The following is a 7,242-nucleotide window of genomic DNA, read 5'->3' on the forward strand; positions in this document are numbered from 1 at the left end:
AAGCACTGCCCACTGCAGATATGAGTTATTGTGTCATGTCTATGTTTTAAATGATACGCTGCTGGCTCTCTACATCAGAAAATCTTCTCAAGAGACTTATCACAGACATTGGAAATTGGAAATTCAGCCAAATGCAGTAAAAGTCGAGATTCGCATAATAATGTGGCAACTGTTACATTAATGTAACAGTTGGATTAAGCATGGGTTGATCGGTCATGCCTGGAGAATGAGGCACAAGGTTGACATAATAGAGTGTCGACTAAGATGTTACATTAGTGTAGCAACAGAGCTAACACAATACCCCACACATCAAAATAATAAAAACAATATATCGTACATGCTGGGAAAGTTATGAACGCAAATAGACTTCTTGCATGTGACATCATCACACATTTGCGACATACGAGGAATGAATAAGCAACAGGCAAACCAACAATTCCTAGGAAACAAATACTGGGAATTGGTTCTAAGAAAGAACTGGTTTTCCATTGTCATGCCTAGTCCCAGCTGCCTTAGGGTGGGAAGTGGGGTACACTGTGGACTGATCGGACATGCAGTAATGGACCAAAAAGAGAAACGGCAGGAGTGGTTATTGGCTCTCTTCTTTAGTACCAAGTTAATGTGTCCTTTGAGCAAGACTCCCAACCTTCGAGTGTTTCCCAGGTGAAGTTTGGCTGTCGCATGTAACGTGTCATGACTGTAAAATTATTTTCCCACTGAGGGTTTTGAAATGCAGCTTCCAGAGGTCATACAAATACTGTAAAAGAAAATTAATTTGCATTTATAAAAATTAAACTGGATACAGGTGTTTGCAAGGTGACACGGTGTCCGACTGGTTAGCACATCCGACTGACGGTTCAGACGTCATGGGTTCAAATCTGGGCTCCGGCCTTCCTTTGTGGGGTTGGTTTGGTTTGTTGTCCCCGTGCCTGCGTGTTTTTTTTTCGGGTTGTCTGTTTTCCGCATACATGTACAGTATATACAGTACATTGTGTACTTCTAAAACAACTTGCTACTGCACCTGACTGAAACAGCTCATACTTAATGGCTCACATGTGCTGCCACATTCTGGATTGGCATTTGGCCACATGCTCACTCTCCGGTCTATTAAAAAAGCTTCTATAAGTCAGGCCAAATGTTTCTGTGCGCCACATAAATCTTGGAGAGGTGCGTCTTTCTCTGCTGTGGCAACCGGCACGATTTGTCACATATGTGGTGAGCCGTTGGGTATAAAAGAAAACCAGAAAACCCAGCAGAGGCCACACTAAATGTGCCAGCAACCATTACCATGATAAACTACTACCACAATTTAGAGAGTCTAATGGTGTATGAGCGAAAAAAAAAAAAAAAATTGGGACTGGATACAAAACACGGGAGTCAGAAGTGACATTGTTGCATTTTAAGTGAAATTTGTGGCTTCGGTTACGACATGTTAATGTCCACCATAAAGCAATTTTTAGGCTAGGATTGTAACCGACAAATGAAAGTTAGCCTCTCCCAAATGAGAAGCTGGCTATAGGTCCCCAGTCAATTGCAGGGCACATACAGTACAGTATATTCAGGTACAAACAATCATTGACTCAAATTGACACCAATAGACAATTTAGTCTTCAATTAACCTTCAATTAGCCCCATCCAAGCACAGGGAAAACATGCAAAGTACACACCAACAGCTGAGCTGAGACTCAAATCCCCAACTTCACAACTGTGAGGCAGATGTGATACCATTCCCCCATCAAAGTTAACAACGTACCATGAGAAATGAATGACCGGACTTAAGACTTTTTTGAGATATGAGCCATCGTTCGACCGATTTTTTTGCTTTGATTAAGTTCAAGGGGGGGGGGAGCATGCTGTGACAACGCGAGAGATTGCGTGATTTCCGAAGACGAAAAACATGGCGGCGCCTTTTGCACAGTCTTGGGGAAAAAAAAAACTACTACAAAATAAAATTTCTCTTTTCACAAGTATTTTTCAACGGCGGATGGTCGCTTCTCTCTTTTCTTTTTTCCTTCGCCAGCTTCGGGAGCAGCGGTAACTTACAGAGAGCCACTTGCTATCCGCGCAGCTACGTCAACACCAGCTCGTCTCGACATGGAGGATCCGAGTCAATGCGTCGAACTGCCGCTGAAGAGGAAAAAAGCTGATTCTTCCACCTTAACTGAGGATTTGCTTGATTCGACAGAGATACAGACAAGCGTCCTCTTTTCAATCGACAAGAAATTGTCAATTGCACTTGATTTGCTTCGCCAGGAGATCACCGAACTCAGGAAGAGCTTGGAATTCACGCAACAACAAGTGAATGATCTAAGATTAGATAATACTGCGCTTCGATCAAACATGATGTCAACGTCAGCAGAACTACAAACTCTTAGACTGGAATATAAACTCATGAAAGAAACTACGTTGGACATTCAATCAAGAAGCATGCATGACAACCTCATTTTCTCAGGCATTCCAGACAATGCTCTGGAAGACCCCGAGGAGCAGATTAAAAAGTTTATGATGACCGCGCTCAAGATACAACAAGATACAGTCGACAAGATTACTTTTCACCGTGTCCACCGATTGGGAGGCCCTCATCCAGGAAACCGACTACGTCCCATCATTGCAAAGTTTGAACACTTTCAGCAAAAAGTGTTTGTAAAATCCAAACGTCGGGATCTTAAAGGGACTTTGTTTGGAATGAACGACCAGTTCCCTAAGGAGATTAATGAGACGCGTAGAGTTTTGTACCCGTTGATGAAGAATTTCCGTGAGAAAGGCAAACGAGCGTGGTTAGTTGTCGACAAGCTATATGTCGACGGCCAACTGTTTCGTGATGACAACGTCACGCCCTGGCTCTTCTAGATAAGTACTACTTTTGATCTGTTGTCAGTATGAATTGTCAAAAATGTATTGTATTTTGTTTCATTCTTTCCACTTTTGCGTAGATAAACAAAAACGGAATCATGCATGCCACCAGCATGCATCCTCACTCCTATCTCCCTGCTTTCCTGCTCTACTTGCTTCCACACACACTAAACGCACAAGTCGCGCAAAACTCTTTTTGCACACCACAAACCACCACCATACAACATATTATCCCCTTGTCAGTTTGTTTCCTATGTTCAGTGTTTGCTCGTTACCCTTCTATGTACCCTTGCTTTGCAGTATTTGAATATAGCATCTCTATCACCCTCTCTAAATAACATTCGTCAACACAATACCAAATAATCTCCCGAAAACTGTCAAAAAAACAACAACAAAGAATGCATAGTACCAAATCTTTTTCAAATTATGATACACACACCCATTATATGTCACACTTAACATTTGTCAATGGCATTCGATCACAGGCAAAGAGAATTAACGTTATGGATTATACCACTAAACTTAAAACAGACCTCCTCCTATTACAAGAAACACACCTTACTAAGTCAGAAGAAAAATGCCTCATTGACTCTAATTTCACTCATGTTATCTCGGCCTTTTATAACTGTAGACAAAGAGGAGTCTCAATACTAGTCCATAAAAGTGTCATGGGTGTGTGTTCTGGTTTTTGTCTTCCCCCTGTTTCATACACACCTGAACATGAGGGCATCTTCACCACCTGTGCCTCGTTCACCCTAATTACACCTTGCATTTTCCTTCCGGCTGAGGGAAGGGCTGTGCTTCTACTGCAGGCAGTTGGGTAATTCCATGAGCCACTGTCACGTCAAGGTTGCCGGTGCCGGTACCAAGGGCACGGGAGAGGTGAGTCGGAATTTCATTAAAGAAGACCCTTCCCGGGTTCTTCCTAAAGTGACACTCTGCTCTCCTGATCAAGAAATTCATACACCTGTATTAATTGACTCTGGTTCTGACGCAAACTTACTCAACTCCCTCCTCATTAGATGTATCCACCTTAGAACCTTGCAAATAAAACGCCACTGCACACCTATGCTGTAGATGGCAGTTTTATGGGCAAGATCACTCACTGCACCCAAACACTCACATTGACATTTCCTGATTCTCACTCGGAACGCATCAGTTTTCATGTTTTTGACACCATGAATCATGACCTTATTTTAGGGAACCCATGGTTGAAATTACCTTGACTGGTCCTCTGGGCAGGTTATGCCATGGGGCAGCAATTGCGCCCAGAACTGTTTCAAGCCTGTGATGTTCAGGGCTATGTTTCAAATGACAATCCACAAACCCCATCTGGGGATCCTGACTTGTCTCAAGTACCCTCCTGTTAACAGGACATTAAAGATGTTTTTTCCAAGTCCAAGGCCAAATCCCTTCCACCCCACAGACCTTATGACTGTGCTGTTGACTTGCTGGCTGGAACCACACCCCCACAAGGGAGGTTATTCTCTCTTTCAGGGCCGGAACACAAGGCTATAAAGGAGTATGTGGATGAATCACTGGCAGTCGGGATTATTCGCCCATCTTCATCCCCTGCGGGAGCCGGATTTTTCTTTGTGGACAAGAAGGACAAGACTCCGCGACCCTGTATCGATTACCGGCGTCTCAACGACATAACGGTGAAAAACAGGTACCCTCTTCCTCTCATCTCCACCGCCTTTGAGTTCCTGGAGGGAGCGAAGGTTTTCACCAAACTCGACTAAAGAAATGCATATCATTTAGTCAGGATAAAGGAGGCGGATGAATGGAAAACAGCCTTCAACACACCAACGGGACATGACGAGTATTTGGTGATGCCTTTTGGACTAACTAACGCTCCAGCTGTGTTCCAGAACTTTGTCAATGATGTCCTGCGTGACATGTTGAATGTGTATGTTTTTGTGTACTGCAGAATGAACTATATGTCAAGGCTGAGAAATGTGAGTTCCACAAGGAGTCCGTTTCTTTTCTGGGGTTCGCGCTGGCTCCAGGTGAAATCAAAATGGACCCTTGCTAAGTTGATGCCGTGACTAATTGGCCCACTCCCACGTCACGCAAAGACGTACAAAGGTTCTTAGGGTTCGCTAATTTCTACAGAAAGTTCATTCGAAACTTCAGTTCTATAGCCTCGCCTTTGCATGATCTTACCTCGCCACACAGACCTTTCGTATGGAACCCGCTTTGGCAGGCAGCTTTTCAGAAACTTAAATCGAGCTTTACATCCGCTCCCATCCTCACTTTGCCAGATCTCAAACAGCAGTTTATGGTAGAAGTAGATGGGTCTGATGCCGGTATAGGAGCAGTGCTCTCCCAGAAATGTCTCAAGGATGGTAAATTACATCCTTGTGCTTATCTCTCCAAAAAACTGATCCCAGCCGAGAGAAATTATGACATTGGTGACCGTGAACTGCTGGCAGTCAAGGTGGCTTTGGTGGAGTGGAGGCACTGGCTAGAGGGGGCAGATACTCCGTTTTTAGCATGGACAGATCACAAGAACCTGGAATATCTTAAGTCTGCCAAGAGATTAAATGCGAGGCAGGCTCGATGGGCTCTGTTTTTCACTAGTTTCAATTTCACGCGTTATCCTACCGACCTGGTTCTAAAAATGGTAAGCCAGATGCTTTATTGCGCATTTTCTGCGCAGAGAATTTTTTGTCCGACCCTCAAACCATTTTGCCCAAGTCGTGTTTCGTTTCTGCTTTTGTTTGGGACTTTGAGACTGCGGTAAAGGAGGCTCTGAAGAACACTCTTAGCCCGTAAAATTGCCCTGAAAACATGCTTTATGTGGCTCCGACCTCAAGGGGAAGAGTCATCCACTGGGCCCACACTAACCGGACTGTATGTCACCCAGGCATTGCCAAGACTCAATCTGTGGTCGAACAGCGCTTTTGGTGGCCCAATGTTAGAAGGGATGTCACCAATTATGTCAATGCTTGCCAGGTATGTGCTGCCAACAAGTCCTCTCATAAAGGTCCTTCTGGGGAGTTACGACCCCTGCCAATACCACAACGTCCTTGGTCAGACATCTCCGTAGACTTTGTAACGGGATTACCGGTCTCGAAAGGAAATACCACCATTCAAACAGTCATGGACAGGTTCTCTAAGATGGCACACTTCGTTGCACTCCCAAAACTCCCCTCAGCTAAAGACACTGCCGAGTTAATGATACACCAGGTATTCAAGTTGCATGGTTTCCCCAAGAATGTGGTATCCGAAAGGGGTCCCCAATTCATTTTGCAATTTTGGAAGGAGTTTTCCAATCTCAGAGGTGCTACCGTCAGTCTGTCATCTGGGTTTCACCCTGAAACCAACGGCCAAACCGAGAGCCTGAACCAGGACCTGGAGACTGTGCTCCGATGTCTCGCTTCATAGGAGCCACGATCCTGGTCTCAGAAACTGGTTTGGGTTGAATTCTCTCACAATTCCCTCCCCTCTGCATCCACTGGTCTATCGCCTTTTCACGTTGTGCATGGTTACCAACCATCTCTGTTTCCTGCCATAGCCCCAGAGTCTACAGTTCCAGCTGCATTGACCTTGGTGAGACGCTGCAGGAGGACCTGGGAGCGAGCCCGCCAGATGTTGCTGCGCCAGGGACGGTCCTACAAAACCACTGGTGATTGTCGGAGGACACCGGCCCCGAGCTACAAAGTGGGTCAGCGAGTTTGGCTTTCCACCAAGCATATTCTACTCCAGGTGGAGTCCCGGAAGTTCACTCCCAGGTTTGTTGGGCCCTTCCCCATCACAAAGATCATCCACCCTGTCTTTATGTCTCCAAAGTGTTCTGTAAATTGACTGTCTGTTGTACTAGAGCGGCTCCAACTACCGGAGACAAATTCCTTGTGTGTTTTGGACATACTTGGCAAATAAAGATGATTCTGATTCTGATTTTGATTCTGTCACCGTGAAGCTTAGGCTCCCAAGGTCGATGCGGGTCCACCCTGCTTTTCACGTCAGCCTGCTCAAACCAGCCCGGGTGTACCCTGTGGTCCCGCCTTCCAGGCGTTGAATGTGTATGTCCTGTCCTCACTGTGAGGCGGCTGTTGTCGTCTCGTCGGAGGGGGAGGGGGTTTCAATATCTGGTGGACTGGGAGGGCTATGGGGCTGAGGAACGTTCATGGGTGCCGTCTGCGTTTATCGTGGATGACTCGCTCATTCGGGACTTCCACGTTGCGCATCCAGGGGCTCCGGGCACCCTAATTACACCTTGCATTTAACCTCATGTCCCATTCTTTCTCGTCGCCAGTTCGTCGTGTTACAGCATTCCTTGTTTCCATGTCACCGACTCACAGTAAGACTAGACCCTGTTCCGATTATTGACCTCGCCTTTTTGCCTCACGTTTTTGGATACTGTTGCCTTTTTTGGATTCCCTG

At 45.5% G+C, this 7,242-nt stretch overlaps 1 long non-coding RNA gene across 2 annotated transcripts; it reads left to right on the forward strand.

Moving 5' to 3' along the window:
• The first annotated feature begins 2,147 nt into the window (after nucleotides 1–2,147).
• LOC133472576 (uncharacterized) lies at nucleotides 2,148–6,982 on the forward strand. Of its 2 annotated transcripts, none has more exons than XR_009787389.1 (3): nucleotides 2,148–3,735; nucleotides 4,351–6,590; nucleotides 6,779–6,982. It is a non-coding gene; the product is annotated as an uncharacterized LOC133472576 (long non-coding RNA). The 2 variants fall into 2 exon arrangements; XR_009787469.1 differs by having other exon boundaries at nucleotides 4,351–4,522; nucleotides 6,374–6,982.
• The last annotated feature ends 260 nt before the right edge of the window (nucleotides 6,983–7,242 follow it).

Source organism: Phyllopteryx taeniolatus, chromosome 1 (assembly GCF_024500385.1).
Source record: "Phyllopteryx taeniolatus isolate TA_2022b chromosome 1, UOR_Ptae_1.2, whole genome shotgun sequence".
Taxonomy (NCBI): Eukaryota; Metazoa; Chordata; class Actinopteri; order Syngnathiformes; family Syngnathidae; genus Phyllopteryx; species Phyllopteryx taeniolatus.